At 42.6% G+C, this 21,160-nt stretch overlaps 1 protein-coding gene and 1 pseudogene across 2 annotated transcripts in view; both read right to left on the reverse strand.

The window, feature by feature from the left end:
- Positions 1-10,273, reverse strand: part of Rnf216 (ring finger protein 216) — a 136,774-nt gene extending 126,501 nt beyond the window's left edge. For both annotated transcript variants that reach the window (XM_046453816.1, XM_046453815.1), the window contains exon 1: positions 10,131-10,273. The gene's annotated coding sequence lies outside the window, so the exon portion shown is untranslated. The remainder of the gene's footprint in view (positions 1-10,130) is intronic.
- A 9,497-nt stretch (positions 10,274-19,770) lies between these two features.
- Positions 19,771-20,401, reverse strand: LOC131424521 (cell division control protein 42 homolog; annotated as a pseudogene).
- Positions 20,402-21,160: the final 759 nt, after the last annotated feature.

Genomic DNA, 21,160 nt, shown 5'->3' on the forward strand with positions numbered 1-21,160 from the left:
CACTTGTGGGTCTACATGACTTTGACAGATTCTCACCCCCACTGACCCCTACTCAAACCCAGGATAAGGTTGTCTAGCACCTGCTTGAACCCAGGAATGTGGTCAACTGAATTGCAAAGCTGACTACTTTATTCTTTATTCTAGCTTCTGTACTTGCTTGTTTGCTAACTGGAAAATTCTGGTCCTGCTTAGGGCTCACAGGTTCTGCTTACTATTGTTTTAATTACTGTGCTAAGCAAGCCACTGAGTTGTGGTTTTTGTCCATACATTCTCAAAAAACAGACCAGGCAGCTGCTGTTCTCCTACAGAGATTCAGTCTCTATGTGTGGGTGACAGTCCCTGGCCAAGTAAATAACGCTCTCATTGATTTGAATTCGGACTTGAAGTGTTTTCTGATGGGCTCCCCATAACAGATAACAGCTTTCATCCAGGGGAAAGATGAAAGGGAACCTTGAGTCACCAAGTAAGAAGTCTGCATACCCTGCTGAAGAGATTACATGGAAAATCCTGATATTACAAGGAGAAGACGACAACTGAGCACAACGTTCTAGCAATCTCTGACAAAGCATGTGAGTAAAGAAACCATCAGAAGTGGATCCTGCATCCCTGGCTACCTTACTTGACAGAATGTGCACCAGAGAAAAATGGCCAGTGAGTCCTTCCCAATCTCCTGATTTTCATAAAACTGTCAATTAAATTATTATATTAAGTCAATAGTTTTGGGGTGGACTATGATATGTTAATAGTTAACTGAAAAAAATGTTATTTTCTAGCCAATGGGAAGCAATGAAACGAGAGCTGAGCATTAGGAAAATCAGTCTAATTGCAATGTAGAAAATAGTCTATAGAAGACTATTGCTGGTGCAAGAAAATCGAAGAAACAAGAGCCAATAAAGTCTGAACTACAGATAAAAGTATGGCAGTGGGATGGATGGATGGATACAAAATATTGACTGCAGAGTTAGATTCAATGGGATTTTTGTACCTAACCGGCCATCTGTGCAAGAGAATATCAAAAGCCAAAACTGAACTACTACTGAGTTCAAGAGACTAAGGAATGGTGATGTTACTAAGGATGACAAGAAGGCAGATAAATTCAGATTAAGAAAATACAATTTGTTAATTTTAACATGCAAACAAAACAAGTCATAATAAAAGATACAGTTGTGCAAATACTTAGTCTAGAGTTTAAAAGAGCTCTAAAAATCCCATTATCGGTGTGTTTCTACAAAAGGAAAGGGTTTAATTCAAAAATTAGATTTGCTATCTACAAGTGTGTGGGATGCTGAGTTCAATGTAAAACATTTAAGATTTTCTTCAACTGTCAACTGAAAACTGATTTAGAAACTGGAACAGGTATGTAAGCACATCCTTCACGTGGGACAAAAACTAAAGTTTACAATGATCTTTTTAGATCTTAGTATTAATAACTGAATCATCTGTGAGCTTCTATGCCAAGTACTTCTTAACAGGCTCTATTTCTCGACATTTTCATAGAGCACTGAGTGATTTTTAAACCACGGATCTCACCATGGCAGAACCAAAATCCTTATATAAAGTGCTGTATTATGCAACCCTTGCTAACATACACCTTGACCGTGCCATAGTCCTTTCTTTCACTTCAGGCTCTATACTGACTAGATTACTCTTCTTTGCCTATCTCCTTGACCAAATTACCTCTATTCATCCTTCAGTTCTTCACTTCCTCAGAGAACAACTTTTCTTGTCTATCCCTAGGTACTCCTCTGCTTTTTATTATTATTATTATTTTATTTGTAGATAGACACAATACCTTTATTTTGTTTATTTATTTTATGTGGTGCTGAGGATCGAACCCACTGCCTCACACAAACATGCTAGGCAAACGCTCTACCACTGAGCCACAACCCCAGCCCTCCCCTGCTGTTTTTATTCACACAATATCCTTCACTTCTTTAAAGTACTTACCACATAACAATGTTGTGGTTATTAGGGAAACTATGCTTAATACTGGTCTTCTCCATTAGAACTGAAGTTCCAAGGGGCTGGAGTTGTGGCTCAGTGGTAGAGTGCTCACTTAGCACGTTTAAGGCACTGAGTTTGATCCTCAGCACCACATAAAAATAAATAAAATAAAGGTATTGTGTCCAACTACAACTAAAAAAAAAAAAAGAACTTAAGTTCCAAGAAAGCAAGACTTGCATCTTATTCTCGTCCATAACCTTGGGACACAGTCTTACCACCAGGAACAAAGTAATAGTTTCATAAGTGCTCTCTGAATAAACAGAGCACATTCACAGACAAGACAGGATAATTAGGAAAAAGAATTCTAAGACTAGTTCTAGTTCCAGCTGACCCTTACAAACTTTGTGACCAGGAAAGGTATTTTTTAGCACTTCAGTCTCTTCCCTTTTAAAAATAAAGACAGTAATGAAACCTACGTATGGCATTAACAGGATTAAGACTCGTTATATGTAAAATGCTTAAACAATTGTCTGATACATAGCATCATCACGTTTTGTTCTGAAAAAACAATGACACTAATTCAGGTGAGAATTAATTATGTTGTATGGAAAGATCTAGAATACATTAAAGCCTAAAACACAGTGAATACATTAAACAGTAGCTCATACTATATAGTTAGTAAACATGACTCTCAACCATTTCATAAACTTTCAGTCTCTCTGACTCATGGTTCAACTTTATTTCTCCACAGGGGCTTTAAGGTTCTCACATTTGGTTCCTCACCAGGAATGGGAGTAAGGTGACCCTTCCTTGTCCTAAGAAACCTCCTTCCTAACAGTCATGTTAAAGGGCTAGCCAATGAGACCTCAGAAGTGACCACTGATTGTCTGGCACCCCCATGGTTCTGAGGTCAGGGAACCTCATGCAACTATGGCTGAATTCCCAGACGGACTGCCCCCACTTTCCCTCCCATCCTGTAGAAAGAGCCCCTTTATACCCTCTGTAGTCCACTTTAGCTAAATGGCAGCTGGTATATGACTTGAAACTGATCCCATTTTTGAGCTAGGTTTTTACTGCCTTATCGCTATGTAGACAGGGCAAGGATCTGTACTGGGTCCTTTAAGGAATCCTCTTTCTAACTCTCTCCTCTCCAATCTCTCCCTTCCCTTACACTAATACTTCCAGATCAGAGACCATGTTTTGCCATTTTGTTCCTGCATGCAACAACCAGCCTTCTCATTCTCTGAAGAGGTAAGACCCCTTCTGCTTTCTCACAGAAAGTGCCCTTCCTGAGACCTCGGCCTTTGGCTTGTCTGGACCCTGGGGAACCCCACCATTAAGATTGTAGGGGAATACTCTCTCATTCTTTGATGGAATTCTTTTGGGGATTTGAGATATTAGGGTGGAAGCCCTAGTACAGACTGCCACCCAGGTCAAAACTCTCCAACATGGGAGCTACCCAGTACATTTCTCAGAACTTCCCTGTAGATTGTCCCGTAAGAAATTTTAATACCTTCCATTTCCAAATTGACCTTGAAATGAATGGCCTCACTAGGCTTAGTACTCAGGACCTTTGATCAAAAAATTTTCCAAGATTTGGACAATTTCCTCCAATGAAATGGCAAATGGCCTGAGGTTCCCTACCTTCAAGCCTTCCTCTACATTCGCTCAAAGTCCTCACTATGCCAGACCTGCTCTGCACTATAGCTTATTCTTGCTCACAACTCTCTTCCTCCTTCACTGCCCCCAAATAGCAGATGGACCCCCTCCTTACAGACCCCAGGGCCCCTTTACACCCTCATCCAATCATCCTCCTCAAGGCACCTTGGCCCCTTTGTCTGGCCCCCTCCAAATGCCATACCCACGTTCCCCCTCTCCCTTGCTTTCATCTCCTCTTACATGATCTAAAAGTCTTCTTCCAAAGCATATGTCCCCTTTGGGACATGGCCAGGGCTGAAGGAATGGTCCTATTCCATGTTCCCTTTTCTGTGACAGACGTGTCCCAAATTGAGAACAGACTAGGCTCATTTTCTGAAAATCCTACTAAGTTTGGAAAAGAGTCCACTAAACTCCAACACATGATTACCTGCGTCCTCGAGGGCATGATAAAAACAATTCTTATACCCTGGTTAATAAGATCAGGGAAATCATGCAAGGATCTGATGAAAATCCTGTCCTTTTCTTGGACCAACTTACTGAAGCTATTAAATACCACCCTAGACCTCAATACCCCTGCCAGTACTCTTTTTCCATGTCCAATTTATTGGTGGATCTGCACCTGATATCCGTAAAAAAACTTAAGACAGCTAGAAAAGGGTCCCAAGACTCCTCAGCAACTACCCTGGATACTGCTTTCAAAATCTTTAACAACTGGGAAGACAAGGCCAAAAAGGAGAGAGAAAAACATCTTAAAGCTAAATATCAACTCCTGGCCTCAGCCATCTATAACTCCAGAAAGGCCCCTGATGCTTGTGGCCTTACCAGATCCTCCAACCCACTTCCCAGGCCGTTTCTAATGCGGGCTGACAGGACACTGGGTACAAGCCTGCCCTAACCCAAGGTTCCCCCACCAATCCCTGTCCCAACTGCGGACAATGGGGACACTGGAAAATGAACTGTCCCCAGGGAAGGATACCCATCACTGTTGGGAACCATCTATGAGCCATGTGTGAACTGACCAATGTCTGAGTCATTGGGCAGAGAAGTCACTCCTTGGGGAATTAATAGGTGGATCCCCCAGTTTTGAGAATGCCAGAAATCATGCTGGCACCCTGACCTAGCTCACAGTTCCAAGTTCAAAAACAGCCTCCCAGAGATAAGCATAGCCTGCCAAGTGCCAATTAACTTATTTACTGCAAGACCCCTGCCACAGCAAGAAGCAAGTGCTGAAACAAACTCCTCCCACACAGAAACCTTACACCTACCAATCCCTTTTGATCTGTACTGCTCTTAAATAAAAAGCAAGCACTAGCTTTTTCTTGGTTAGAAGATAGACCCCTCTGGTAGGCTCAACAGGTCATGCCCTTGCTTTAAAACTATTCTTGGCTTTTTATTTTTATTTTCTGATATATTACTTTCCTCTTTCTTATTTTTAGATGTTGACGGACCTTTATCTTTTTCATTTATTTACATGTGGTACTGAGGATCGAACCCAGTGCCTCACACATGCTAGGCAAGTACTCTACCACTGAGCCACAACCCCAGCCCTGATATATTACTTTCATACCTTTTATTTTGCAGCCAGCCCAGCCCACCCCTCCAACAGGTACCCATTCCCTTGCTCATGTAGGATGTAGCAAGAGTTCCCCTTGGTACAACCTGCTTTTCAAGTCCCCTACAGCAATTAACTGAAATGAGGGGGCCAGGACTGCACTGCCCCATCACCTCGGGTGATACCTCACAGGAGTCCCAGGTTACAGGGATGGTAAACAGCCAAGCGGTTTCTTTTGTGGTCGACACTTGGGGGAGTCTTTCCCTTCTGACAAAATGGCATGGACCCTTTCAAAGCAATTACCTCCAGTATGGGAGTCTCCAGAACTCCTATATAGCCATTAAAGACACTTTCTTTACTTTTTTATACATTTGAATCCCTTACACTATCCCACGCCTTCATCATCATGCCACATTGCCTTGTCCCCCTACTGGACCAAGATTTCCTCCATAAACTGAAGGCTTCCATCTCCATTCCCCCTTTACAATCCACCACCATTTTAAAAATACACTCCAGCCTAGTCTGCTGTTCCCCCTAAGCCTCGTGATCATCCCTTACTAGCTGGAATCAACCCCACCATCTGAAACACCTCTCAACCCAACACTGCTAAGCGCCACCCCCCTATTCAAATCCAACTAAAAGACCCCTCACTACTTGACCCTCTCTCAATATCTTCTTTCTCAACTCTCATGTGTTTGAAGTCCATTATCTCCCGTTTACTACAGGCTCATCTTCTCACACCAACACACTTTGCTCACAACTCCCCCATCCTCAGAGTCAAAAAACCCAACGGCCAATTCCGGCTAGTACGACCTCAGAAAAAAATCAATGAAGTTATTATCCCCACCTACAACCCAACTCCTACACCCTTCTATCTCATATCTGCCCCCCACCACCCATTTTTCAGTGCTAGACCTGAAAGATGCCTTCTTTACTATTCTCCTCCATCCTGTCTCACGCCCACTTTTTGCCTTTACCTGGACTGACCCAGACACTAATTCCTCTCAGCAGTTCACCTTGACTGATCCCCCACCAGGCTCTCCAATGCAACCTGGCAACTTTGAATTTATCCTCCAGCCATCTCATATAGTATGTGGACAAACTCCTGCTCTGTAGCCCCTCAACTGAAACCTCCAAACACCACACTACCATTCCTCTCAATTCCCTGGCCTCCTGGGGTGCTGGGTCTCTCAATCCAAAGTCCACCTCTGCTCCCCTCAAGTGTAATATTTACGCATTCTTTTAACCCCCACCACCTGTACCATAACCCCAGAAAGACTTCAAGCATTGAAGGATATTCCTTTACCTTACTCTAAAAGAGATATGCTAAACCCATCCTCTTTAGATTTATAGTATCTCCAATAAATTTCTCAATCTTGTACCACCTGTCTCAAAGCTAATCCCAATTTCAATGTGAGACCACCCCCATTTCCCACACATCAAGTTAGGGGAGCTCTTCCTGCCATGGACCGGCAACTTAATTTTGCCTAAATGCCCCCTGTAAGAAAAATTAAATATCTCCTAATCTTTTTTTTTAATATTTATTTTTTAGTTTTAGGTGGACACAATATCTTTTTTAAAATTTTTATGTGGTGTTGAGGATTGAACCCAGCGCCCTGCGCATGCCAGGTGAGTGCGCTACCACTTGAACCACATCCCCAGCCCAATCTCCTAATCTTGGCACACAGCTTTACTGGATGGGTCAAGGCCTTTTCAACTACCAATAAAAAGGCTTCTACAGTTGCAACCCTACTTTTCCAAGAAATAATTCCACGTTTTGGTTTACCTGCCTCCCTTCAGTCCCAAATTCATCTCCTCTATTACCTAAGAAGTAGCTAAATTTTTGCATAGAAAATGACACTTCCACATTCCCTATCATCTGTAGTCTTCAGGAAAAGTTGAAAGGACAAATAGGACCTTAAAGGCAATCTTAATCAAACCATCTATAGAAATCCATTTGGATTCGAGTAAGCTCCTCCCTTTAGCCCTTCTCAGACTCTAAGAAGGACAAATAGGACCTTAAAGGCAATCTTAATCTAACTATCTATAGAAATCCATTTGGATTGGAGTAAGCTCCTCCCTTTAGCCCTTCTCAGACTCTAAGCTCTCCCCAAGAAACCTCTCATGATTAGCCCATTTGAACTCCTTGTCCCACCCACCATTCAAACTCAATCACCAAACAGTCTTAAAATGTTGTGAATCCCCTCCTAGCTCATTTCAGGGCCACCCTCTGGAAATATGCCCTGTCCCATCTTCTCCAGTTGCAATCTCCAGAAGCCCCTCCTCTTATTTCTATAGGAGACCTGGTATACCTTTCTTCCCCACAACCTACAGCCCCCTTACAAGAAAAGTGGAAGGGCCCCTTCAGGATTATTCTGACTACCCCAACTGCAGCCAAATTAGAAGGCCAACCCTCTTGGGTACACTTGAGCAACTTAAAGCTCATTCCTGGTAATGCCTCTTATCAGTCTATTTCCATAGGCCCCACCTGACTACACATGTCCCGCCTTCCAATTATTTCCAAGGAAGGAGCTGATTCTTCTCCTGGATGCCACTTTCTCAGACATCCTTCTACATTTTTAAAATAATTCTCAGAGACAAATTATATTTATCATATTCACTACCCCTTCATCTTTGCCCTTTCCAAATGCTTGACCTCATCTGGGAACTCTGGCTTCAAGGAACATTCCTTGATCTGACTCCCACTCAAATCTCCCTTTTCTCTTTGTGCTTTCTATATATCATCTTTGACTTTACAAACAGCCTCATACTGGACATCAGGAAAATCTACATGCCTAAAACAATATGGCCAAGGCCTGGCTCGTCTCATCAGTATACTGCTAGGAGAGTCACCATGCACCCATTGCATTTCTAAACAAGAAAACACGGAAACTCTCACTGACTAACTTATCAACATGTCAACTGCTATGCATGCAGACACACCTCAACTCTCTGCTCTGGAGAAAACAAGTGATACTGGATGGGCTAGAGCAAGGGAAACAACACCGGATTTATATGCAATGGGTATGCTGGACTTATCACACCCACCTCAGTATGTCTGATGATGGTGGGGTCCAAGATCAGGCCTCACAAACCATTCTTAGAACCCAAATACCACAGATAATACAGAAAGATTTCTATCCTACCAGAACTCTCTTGCACCTCACTGATCTTATGAGGCCATATACTTTGGACTCCCAAATTAACACACTCATCAACTTAAACTGATCAACTTCTAAATCTCACCAACCCACACTTAGCCCAAGATTGCTGGCTCTGTTTGCAGCCTGGTCCCCTTTGGTACTTTGCCAGCCCTATAAACGTGTCTGGATTAAGTTATCATTGGATGAATTCCTCAAACAGTAGGCCAAAACTCAATGGGGTCCAATTGTTTCAAACTGCCCCCCAATGTATTGTAACTTTGTAATACAAATTCTGATCACCTTTAAGAAAACAAAATACAACAATATTCAACAGCTCAATCCAACCTCCATGCCCCCTACCAATCCCACAACTTCCTTTCTATGTGGGACCTGCATTTACCCTTGCCTGCCAGGAAATTGGACCAGTCTTTGTACTTTGGTGTTCCTTACCCCTCAAATTGATATTCTATCTAACAAAAGTAGTTGTCTCCTCCCATAACATGGTCTTGCTAAAACATTATAAAACTCTGATCTTTGCTGCATCCTCCCACCATTTTCTACCTGAAAATGTGTCCCTCCAATTCCTGACTGACTCCACGGCTTAATATAAGGCATTGCTGATCCGTTGAGGTCTGTTCCGCTTCTTTTTTTGCTTACGGGGTAAAGCATCTTCTCTTTGCAGGATCCATGTATCCAGCTCAGCTGCTACCAGGCACTTACCTCAGTGTAGGTGTGATTTACAAGGTCCTTCACCTGCAGCCAGAATTCCCCAGTCATGCAGGGAGGATGGGCACCCTGGATTGCCCAGGGTTTCAGATCATCAGTGGATGTGTAACAGTGGTCCATTTTATGCTTGGAATATAGCCCTTGCTGCTCTGCCAATGCAATTTATTTTTAATGTGGATGTGTTTCTTTCTCTTCCTCTCCCTCTCCCTGATCTTAGGGGAAATAGGATCACCTTTCTTCCCATCCAAGGCAGTTATCTGACCTTGAGCACACACCCACCACAGGTTTATCTACACCTTAGGGATGGTGCCAGAAGACCTCAGAAATGACTGTCTCAAATTAACAAGTGAATTACAACTCCAGACAGAGAACACGTGGAATGTGGCCTTTGAGTCACCTCTTGAAAAGCCCCTTGTTCCTGCAGATGGGCAAAATCACAGCCTTTGGGAAGGCGTCCCCTGTGTTTCTCTTTTCTAGCAAAGCAATAAGCCTTTTTCTCAAAACCGTGTCTTCGTTATCGGATTTGCATCGAGGACAGACGAAGCTCAGGAGCCACCTCCCACACAGGCCTCGCTGCCCGCCGGGCACGTGCCCAGGGCCCGCGGGAAGGCTGGCTGCGCTGGAGCTCTCCTCTGCACTGGAGCCCTATCTTCGCCGTGGTGGGCGCCGGGCGCCAACTTGCGCCCAGATTACGAACGGCAGCCTTCCCCACCACGAATGTAGTTCAAAGTCACAGTCCCTCTCCTTTCGCTTCTCCAGGCCGCAGTCGGTGCACGGACACCACTCCCCCGGCGGCCTCGCGCCAGGAAGAGGCCGTGACGGGCCACCGGAGAAAGCTCGGTTTCTAGAGTGGCCGTTCCGCGCAGCAGGCTGAGGGACAGGCTCACGGAACTTCCCCAAGCGGCGGCGGAGGCTCTGCCACCCAGCCTCGCCGCCAGACCCCCGCCCCTAGCCCGCGCCCCGGACTCGGCGGCCCCGCGCCCTCAGCGCCTGCCCCCGCCCCCGCCCCCGCCCCCACCCGGGGCTTCGCGGAGGCGCCGGGCTGGGAGACCGCACGCCTCACAGGGCTGCCGAGCGGCCCGCGCGCGCCCGCAGGCGACACTTACTCGCCCCTCAACCAGCCGGCTCGTGAGACGGACTAGGTGGCCTCCGCACCGCGACGTTCAGTCACCACAAGCGGCCGCCGACAGCTCTGTCGCCGCCGCCGAGGCCGCCGCTGCTCTCCTTCCGGCCCCTACGCAGCGTCACCTCGCGCCTGCGCACAGCGCCCCCTCCCGACTAGCGACAGGAAGAACCATAGAGGCAAGCTGGGTGCGAGGGAGGAGGGACCCAAGGAACGAGACCATAGAGAGGTCTGCCTAGCCGGGCCTCCATCTGGTTCATCGCTGCATATACTTGACTCCCCCATCAGGCGGGAGGACGAAAGGGACAGGGACCCTCGAGACCTTGAGAGGATCTCCATCGCCTTAGAGTTAAAAAGGGTAGGGGCAGGTAGCTGTAGAAATTGACTGGCTGTCCACTTTTTTGAGCCTCTAACATATACACTCTACTTCGTACCTATATCCGAAGGGCATCTTGTGTGCCAAGCCCTGTTCTAGGAATTGGGGATAATGCAATAAAGAGGGTCCCTGTTCTCACAAAGCTTATGTTTTAATTGGTAAGTTAATAATCAACTGAAATCCAGCTCAGGCAGGGTGTATTCAAGGACAAATACAACTGGGGTGGAGGAATAAAGCCAAGAAAGGAATAGGAAAGCTGTCAGGAGAAGCATTTCCTGCAGAGAGAACACTGGAGCAGAAAAGGAGGGAGCCAGGTGACCTTTGGAGGGGATAGAAAAAGCCAAGGCCCTGACTTGGGAATATGACCTGTAGGTTGGGAAAAGAGCAAGAATGCTAATATGAGGGCAGTGCAGTGATTGGGTAGTGGTGGTGGTGTAGAGAGTGGGGTTGGTGAGGTGGCAGCCACCCAATTTTATTCTAAGTGTGGTGGGAGGCTACTGGAAAGTTGGGAGCAAGGGTCTAAGTTAATCACCTTGTTTTCCAAACATCATTTTGGTTTCTATTTGAAAAGCTACACATGATAGTAGAAGCTTTACAGAGAAGCAGGAACAGGGGCAGGAAAGCCAATTAGGAAGCTACTACAGAACTCTAAGTGCAGAAGTCTATGTGACTTCTGCAGTATGGTCAGGGAGGAGGTGTTGAGACAAAGTCAGATTAGGGATTTTGTTTTTAAGCAGAGAGGATTTTTTATAGCTTTATTTTGTTTATTTAATTTGTTTACGTGGTGCTGAGAATTAAACCCAGTGCCTCACACATGCTAGGCAAGCGCTCTACCACTGAGCCACCACCCCAGCCCCTAGAGAGGATTTTTGATGGAGCAGAAGTAGGATGAGAGAGAAAGGAGTCAAAGTTGATCATATATGGTTTTTGGTTTGTGCAACTGGGTGAATTGTGGTTCCACTCAATGATGTGTAAAAATGTGGGAGAGGGCTGGGGCTGTAGCTCAGTGGTAAAGTGCTTGCCTCGCATGTGTGAGGCACTGGGTTCGATCCTCAGCACCACATAAAAATAAATAAAGATACTGTGCGACCATCAACTAAAAAAAATATTTAAAAAATGGGGAAGAAACATATTTTGTTCAGGGTAGGTTGAAATGAGCATGTTTTGGACATGTTAATTGCCAAGTAGACCTTCAAGTAGGCAATTAGATCTATTTAGAGGCCAGAGATTTTAATTGGGGTATAAATACTGCATGTTCTCATATAAATGTAGAAACTAAAATAATTGATCTCCCAGAGGCAGAGAGTTGAATAGTGGTTCCCAGAGGCTGGAAAGTTGAGAGGATGGGAAAGATGGAGAGAAGATGGTTAACAAGTAGAGGAGTGCAGTTAAATAAGAGGAATAACTTCTAATATTTTATAGCACATTCAGGTAACTATGGTTTACAATAATTATGTGTTTCAAAATAGCTAATAGAGAGGATTTTGAATATTTCCAACACAAAAACATAAATGTCTGAGGGAATAGATATATAAATGACCCTGATCTGATCATTACATGTATACATATGTTGAAATGCCACATTGTACCCTAAAAATATATGTATATGTATACAATCACTATGTGTCAAGAAATTTTAAAATATTTTTAAAAATTGGGTGTCACTGACATAGAGATAATATATAAAGCTATGTGACTGGTTACGTTTATACCTAGGAAATGAATGTAGACAGAGGCAGCTTGGGGTTGAACCCAGGGTCTAGGAGGGGGATGAAGGAGGAGAAAAACCAAAAGAGTAGTGGTGTGCTAGAAGCCAATGTCAGCATTCCATGGAGAATGAAGTGAGTGGTGGTGCTGGAGCTACTCAAAGACTTAAAAGAATGGAGTTGGACCTCAGTGGAGCAAGAAGGGCCTGTAGCTGAGAGTGGAACCAGGGAGAGTGTTTTGGAACTTTGGGGAGAAAGAGTGGAGGGCAAAATGGCTAGCAGAATGTAGTCAGTATGCTGAGCCTGGAATTTTGTGATCATAAATTTAACATGAGGCCAGGCAACAAGGGTAGGATCTTTCTCCAACCATCTGCTCAAATGCAAAGGAAGGAATCTGGAGAGACAAAAGGCAGGCAGAGGGAAGCTTGAAATTGAAATTTTGGAGAGAATGCAGATGTTGATAATGATAGAGTATTATAGGTTGTGATTATGAGTGGGTAACCATGAAAACCCGTTGTTTTGGGTCTCTGATGGATATGCCTGATTGGTAGAGGGGAAATCCAGATCACTGAAGGGAGGGAACAAGAAACTAAGAGGCCTGGGTGTGGATGGATCATTTAAGAAGATGTTAACTTATCAAGAAAAATGGCAAAATTGGACACAGCGTGGGCAACAAGACAGGTTATAAAAATCTTCAATGACTGAAAGGGAGTTACCATTCTTTAGTCCATTTTCTGTTACTATGACAAGCTGTCAGAGTCTGGGTAATTTGTAAAAAATAGAGCTTGTTTGTCTCACAGTTCTCATATCCCAAAACATTGTTCTGGTGCGTGCTTGGTATCTCGTGTGGGCCTTGTTGCTGTATCGTAACATTGTGGAGGGCATTGCATGGTGGGACACAGCAAGTTCGCTAACTTTGAGTCTTTCTTCCTCTTCTTACAGAGCCACTAATGCTTTCAGGGAGTCCCCAGGTTCCCACCCTCATGACCTTCTCTAACCCTAATTATCTTTCAGAGACCTACTTCCAAATACCATCAACATGGGAATTCAGAGATGAGGTCTCCAACACATGAACTCCTGGAGAATACATTCGAACCATTGCAGAACAACAGATAGATGCATTCGAAGGAGAGTGGTAGAATCTGATGGCAAATGTTTCCCAGGATTCAAGTGATTGTCATTATTGTTGTTTTTGTTTTGCATTGTTTTAAATAAAGTGGGAGGAACAATAGTCTGGATGCAGCAATGTCACTCTAAGACAGTGAAACATGGCATGGCTTACACAGAAGAGAAAATGACCACTAAGGAGAGGTACAGGAATTTATGCCCTGAGAGTGACAGCTATGTTCCAAGTGAAGTAAGAAGGTACATCTGTTAAAGAGGAGGAGCAGATGTGAGGATTTTTTTTTTTAAAGTTGAATTTATTAATTTTTTTCAAAAACATGTAAGTTTAAGGAGAATGATCAAGTTGTATCATGAACTGGAAGGTGACTTATTAATTCCCTTTCTTTTCCAGGCTGCTGAGGTCCTCCAGGATCTAGATGAAGCTGGGCTGTTCTTGTCATGGAGGAAATCAGTACTGAACTTAGGTGAGATGCTATTATGGGCAGGTGTCTTGAGTACCAGATATCCTCTACCACCTTGGTGTTACCTACACCTGGCATAATATAGACGTATCCTGGGGGAAAGAAGCAGGGTGCAGAGATCACTCAGTGGCCTGGGATGTAGGTTCTGATTCCTCCGTGTATTGGGAGCTCAAGAAAAGAGGTTAAATTAAGTCCTAGGGAATTAGGAGAGTTATATGATCTATACTCAGGAATTTTGTGCACCAAAATTCACACAGAGAAGGTAAGGGAAGCACAGAAGGACCAACAGGTGAGGGCTGAGTCCTGAGATGTAAGGGCCAGAAAGTGCTGTAGGGATTAGGTGGGCTTGATGGACAAGCAACAGGATCAAGTCACACAGGTGATCAGACTAGCCCTGTTCCACCTTATCAAGATGCCACAGCTGATTCCACACTCTCCATCTCATAAGAGCAAAGCACCAGAGCCCAAAGAGGCCAGACTTTCCCAAACTTGAGGCATCTGAGTGGGACCACAGCAATTTTGGCATATTATTAGTAATTATACATATTATTAGTAATATTATTGCATAGACTGGCTTGTTATTCATTAAAATACATTTATCTCCAAAGGTAACTTACTCCCCGATTCCAAAAGAAGAAAACAGGTCCTGCTTTTCATAAGCAGAAAGTAACTCTAAAAATATTCAGTGAAAGAAAAGCTACTGAATTAGAAAAATTTATAATTAGCCCTCATTTCCAAAAGCATCAACTGCTTTTAATGGAAGGAAACCCCTTCATCGCCATCCTCCTGCCTCAGCTGCTGGGATTACACGTGTGTGACACCTTGTCCAGCGGGAATAAGCTTCTTGGTAGGAAGAATGAAATAGTCTGTAATAAGTCGAAATCAAAGGGATATTTGTTCCATGTTGTTCAGTGTAAAGTAAAGATGAAGTTCTATGTCAATGGGGTCTTTTGTTTATATTAATTTTTTTTAAGCACGGAGTTGACATTTTTTTAAATATTTATTTATTTTTTTTAGGTGTAGATGGATACAACACAATGCCTTTATTTTTATGTAGTGCTGAGGATTGAACCCAGGTCCCGTCTGTGCTAGGCGAGTGCTCTACTGCTGAGCCACAATCCCAGCCCTATATTAATGTTAACTAGCACCAAGAACCAGGAAGGACCAATGATATCTAACTTGCAGATTAACCTATTGTCAATAAGAGATGTCGAGCTATTTTCCTGGGTTGAGGCATGGAATGCCATCTCTGAAAACCCCTATCATATATCTGGCTATAATTCTATATAGTTGTAGCGGAAAATTATGGAACAAGCACTCACCACCCCGGAGCTTGCCAGAGACTGTGGCTGTCATTTACATACCTGGATGAGTCATCATGTTGCGATATGATTTCATTCTCTGATCACACTTAGTTTAATGTGCAGCCGACCTAAAAAAAAAAAATCACAGAAATAGGAACTAACATTATTCCCAATTTGTGTATTGTTGTTCTGTTCTCAAGAGCTATGAGAGTATTGCTATCCTCTTTATCTAGATGAACCTGTGCCAGTCTTGTCATAGAGGAAATTATTCCTGAACTCAGGCTGCTTTCAGAAGCAGCAATTTCCTGCCATTCTAGCCCATTTTTTGTAAAAGAAGAAAAAAAATCAATGTTATTGAAGTACAATTTATATATGGCACCTAGATTAAGTGTACCTTTCTATCAGTTTTGAAAAATTTATAAACCTGTGTAACCACCTCCATAATCAAGATAGAGATCATATCTATTGCCCCAAAATAGTCCCTGTGCTCTGTCCTAATCTCTATACTACCCCCATCCTCAGTGCTGGGCTATCTGCTTTCTGTCACTTTGGAGTAGAATTGCTTTTTCTGTAGTTTAAGTTTTTTTTTTTTTTTTTTTTTGGTGCTGGGGATTGAGCCCAGGGCCTTGTGCATGCGAGGAAAGCACTCTACCAGCTGAGCTGTATCCCCAGCCCAAGCTTAAATTCTTAAGTAGTGTATATATTTTCTCTCAATCTCTGTTTGGTTTGTGTATTCATTTTGTTTGTTTTTTGTTTTGCAGTGCTGGGGATGGAACTCAGGGTCTCACACACACTAGGCAAGTGCTCTACCACTGAGCTATACCCCTAGCCTTTTTATTTTCTTACATTTTTATTTTCTCAATGATGTCTTTTGAAGAGGAGAGGTTTTAAATTTATATATATATATATATATATATATACACACACACACACATACACACACACATATATATGTATAAAACTATATATATAGTTTTAAATTTCCATTTGATACAAAATATTTTCTTATTTCTTGGTTGATCCAATAATTCTTCAGAATGTGTTCTTAATTTTCTTATTATTTGGAGTTTTCTAGAGAGCTTTCTAATTTAATTCCTTTGTGGCTAGAGAACACACACTGCTGTCACATTGAGAAAATTAGGGAGACTTGTTATGTAGCTAAGCATTTGGTCTATTTTAGTGAATTATTCATGTGCATTTGGAAAGAACAGGTACTCTGTTATTCTTCAGTGAGTATTCTATATCCATCAGCCGCATCAAACCTTCTACATTCTTAGTGATTTTCTGTTCCCTGTGTTGGCAATTATTGAGAGAGGAGTCTTGAAGTCTCCAAGTGTAATTGTAGATTTGTCAATATGCATATAGCTGGGCCTTGCTTTTTTATCAAATCTCACAATCTGTATCATTTAATTAAAATGTTTAGACCATTTTGATTTAATATAATTATTGATATGGTTGTGTCTAAGCCTAATATCTTACTATTTGTTTCCTATTTGACCCTTCTATTCTTTTACCTTCTCTACTCTTTTCCTGCCTTTACTGGATTTAATTAATTTTGAGATTTCCATCTTATCTCTACTAATACCTTATTAGCTATTATTCTTTGTATTCGTATTTTAAAGATTTAACTAGAGTTGGTAACACAAAGCTTTTCCGTATTGCAACCCATCTTTAAACAATGTTATACTACTTTATGTATAAGCTGAGACCTTTACAAGAATATACTTCCACACCACCATTTTTTTTTTTTGCTTTCATTTCCACATGTAATGTAAACTCCACAATTTTGGCCTTTCCAAGAATCAATGTCCTGTACCTTCCAGCTGCCTCAGCCTCCCTTAATGCTAATCTCTGTCTACTCTACTTATTAGGCTTCTGGGCTCTGATTAGGTTTTCCCTGGTTGTGCCTCTAGTCCGGAAATTGCTTCTAGGCAGGAAGCTGTGGAGATGATATGCCCCACCTCATTTGTTCTCTGCTTGTCTGGCTCCAGTCCTGATCTACGTGCTGTCCATTGTCTGAAACTGGAGTTTCATGTGTCTGTTCAGTTTTGTAGCTGCTCACTGTTGGGGGACAATACTCATCCCTGCTCTTTCACCAGCACAGGGAATGGAAGTATCCGCTCTGCTGACCTTAACCTCATACTGAGCGCTCATGTTTTTGAAATCCCGGACTTTACATGGTACTTGTATTATTTGCATTTGCAGTAAAATAGACAACCACCAAAATGCAGACGTGCTTCAGTTAGAATGATCCTGCTCAACACCAGTGGTAGATAGACCTGCTTCGGAAAAACCCCTGTGCTGATCCAATCTCAAAGTGTTACAAGTGGGTAGAAAACAGAGGGCAAGCAGCCTGCCATGGTCACACAGCTGTCCATGACAGATTCTGCTCTAAAACCCAGGAGGTTTTCCAATCTTTAGTCCCCAATTTCTGTTTTACTTGCTCATCACTTATTCTTCTGCCTTTTCCACCTCTGTCTGGAATATGGTTTCAGTGTTAGGAGCTTGGTCCCCAGGGTCACTTTATTGGGGAGGTAGTGGGCCCTTGAATAAGAGGGGCTAGTAGGGAGGTCCTTAGATTATTTGGAGGCAAGCCCTTGGAAGGGGTTAGTTAGTTCTGAGAGAGGGTTAAATAAAAATCCCACCCAGTTTCTCTAGTTTTCTGTTTGGCAGTGTAATTTCTTCTTTTCACACGTGTTCCTGCCAATGCCATCTGCCATGAGGTGATCCTAGCCAAGAAGAGATCCCTTATAGAGCCTGTGCCGTGCGCAGTTTGGACTTCCAGCCTCCAAAGCTATGAGTCAAATAAACCTCTTGTATTTGTAAAGTTAACCTGCCTCAGATATTTCATTGTAGTAGGTGCAATAAAAAAGACTAACAGGACATCCAAATTTAAAAAGGAAGCTTAGGAAAGGGGAAGAATCAGGTGTTTGAGTACCTATTCTTCTTTTTTGTCATTGTTGTTCATTCATTTGTTTTGAAGGGTTTTTGTTTGCTTAATACATTGGAAAAGAATGCATATAATTGAGACATAAGAAAGCAGGTCAACACTACTGAATCTACAAAATTTAGGGTTTGGGGAATGTGGAAAAGATTACCTCAACTTTTTTGAAAACTGGAAATTGCAACCAAAATAAGCTGCAAAAATCCCTTTTAACACTTATAAAGAGTCTCCACAAGAATTTTTCCATGATTTTTATTAAACCAGAGAATCTCATCTATTCACTTTTCTGATGCAATACAGAAATAAAGGAATTCCCCTGACTGATCCTCATGTTGGCAAGTATTCTCCCTACCCCCACCCTCAGCTTCTTCTTCTTCTTTTTTTTTTTTTGGTACTAGGAATTGAACTCAGGGGCACTCGATAACTGATCTGTCACATCCCCAGCCCTATTTTGTATTTTATTTAGAGACAGGATCTCACTGAGTCGCTTAGCACCTTACTTTTGCTGAGGCTGGATTTGAACTTGTGATCCTCCTGCCTCAGCCTCCCCAACCTCTGGGATTACAGGGCATGTGCCACCACGCCTGGACACCCCCAGCTTCTTATTCTTTTTTTTTTATTTATACATGGTGCTGAGGATCAAACTCAGTTCCTTGCACATGCTAGGCGATGCTCTACCACTGAGCCACAACCCCAGCCCAAACCCCAGCTTCTTAAGGAAGCAGGTCTATATCCTCAGATCTGTAAGGATTCCAGTCAGCAAGTATCTTGCCTTGTAGCATCACTCCTCATAGTTTCCCTGTTTGTGAGGTTTGCACTTGGGTTCTAGGAACACCACACATAGATCTGAGTTGCAAATCTATGCTAAGTATATAAGACAATGACTGACAGTGAAAAATTACTCTCTAATTACAAGCTCAATCCATTTGGTGTATTTCAAAAAGTGCAATACTTTCCTTCATTTATCAGTGAAAGAAGTTAGAAATTAATCCCTGTCGTCCCCCCCAAAACTAGGAAATGGCAAACAAATTTCCTTGAAAGTCACATATAGAGAGCATCCTAGTCAAGAGAAGGGGCGAGACGGCTGCCACCAGCCTGCAGGAGTTTCACCAAATACTGGATATACTCAAGGGTGGAGAGAAGAGGCAACTTTCAAAAGGGAGTTTAGTATTAAATGATGCATTTACAATACTCCTTCTTAAGAGCACCAGGTGGGGAACACATTTTCTAAACTAGATCTAGGAAATGGAATGTGGAATCAATCTGTCCTCCTCACCTAAGGGCTGACCATTTGTTAATGAATTAATAAAACAAGACTAAAAAAACAGTCCCCACCCACAATCCCCTCCCTCCCCCTAAAAAGAAAGAGAAGGAGAAGGAGAAGAAGACAGATGTCCCAGATTACTCTCCAGGTTGGAACCCTTTGGGACAAATTAGTCTGTCCCAAAGTCATCACAAGCATTCGTTGCTTTTAAACAACAACAACAACAAAAGTGGTGTTTTTGTTTTTTTTTAAAAAAACAACTACATAAAAACTAGTACTGATCACTTTTCTGACAATACACAAATATATGGTATGGAGGGTGTGCATACCTATGGGCCTTGTCTCCCGTCCGTGCATGTGGGTAGGTGCAAGCCATTTGTCATTATCGCAGAAACGAATTTTAATTAATTTGTTTAATTAATTAAAATTAACGAATTTTAATCTTAAATTTGATTTAAACGTTGCTTTTGTATGCTGCCGACACCAGCTGTAGAGAAAGGTGTTCTTAGCAGCACACATCTGTGGCCGTTTGATTCTGAAGGCTCCAGGGCAGCCAATATTGCTTCATCAAACACATTCTTTAGACCTTTCTGTGTGTGTGCAGAACACTCCAGATATTTGACAGCTTTCAGATCATAGGCCAATCTCTGGAGTGATAGGCTTTTCTTTGTTCTTGGCAAGTTACTCAAGAGTAGAGGGGTTATCTCTGAAATTAATTTGGGTCCCAATGAACAAGAAAATAGCTTTTGGGGCCAGTGGGTGAGTTATTTCAGGGACCCACTTTTCTTTCACATTTTCAAATAAGGATGGAGAGAGAGACCACTGAAAAACAGATCAGGAAATACATCTGTTTGTGGTTAACTCAGCAGCTGCAATCTGTCATAATCCTCTTGCCCTGTGGTATCAAAAAGGCCAAGAGTGTATGGCTCTCCCACCAATCAAAACTGTGACTGCATAGTTGTCAAAAACAATCGATACAGATTCAGATGGAAATTTGCTTGTTGTGTAGGCTGTCAGGAGGCGTATTTTACCAACAGTACCGTTGCCTACAACAACACACTTAATTGTCTGCATTGTAAAAATAGTTTTAAATCCACTTTAGTTATTTCAAATTTGATGTTGACCTCAGCTTCTCTGCCAGTGTGTTGGCAGTACTGTGCAGGGTTTCCTGGACTGTCCAACAGGGGTATGCACCTTGAGTACCTACTCTTTGCCTATTGTCATTCAGCTATAAGATCAAATGCTATTTGTTCTTATAGAAACCTTCTCTGACAATTTGGGCTACATCAGTTTCCCCTTTGAAACTTCCCTTCATAGCAATTTACATTTTGTAATCATATACGTATTAGTGTGATTATTCAATTAATCCTCTCTTCTACATGTGAGGACAAGGACTGGGTCTGGTTTTTTTTTTTTTTTTTTTTCTTTTCCTCTTTTCTCTTTGCTCTTCTCTGAGTGCCCAGCACAATGCTTGGGACATGGAAGGCACTTAATAAATATTTGTTAAATAAGTATAGTAAAAATAACAAAGCTGCAAACCACTCAAAGAGATGCTGGTGTAAGATCTGACTGAGAATTCCTGGTTGAGCTCCAAAAAAAACCAAATGAGCTCGAGCTGGGGTTGTGGCTCAGCGGTAGAGCGCTCACCTAGCATGTGCGAGGCCCTGGGCTTGTTCCCCAGCACCGAGTACAAATAAATAAATAAATAAAATAAAGATACACACGCGCGCGCACACACACACACACACACACACAGAACAAATGAGCTGGAAATTAGGTCCTCAGACAGGTTTTAGTGGGTTGTAGACTCAGCAGGGTCTGGTCCTGTATCCC

This window comes from Marmota monax, unplaced genomic scaffold (genome assembly GCF_021218885.2).
Source record: "Marmota monax isolate L192 unplaced genomic scaffold, Marmota_monax_Labrador192_F-V1.1 WCK01_AAM20220418_F8-fsc00338, whole genome shotgun sequence".
Classification (NCBI taxonomy): domain Eukaryota; kingdom Metazoa; phylum Chordata; class Mammalia; order Rodentia; family Sciuridae; genus Marmota; species Marmota monax.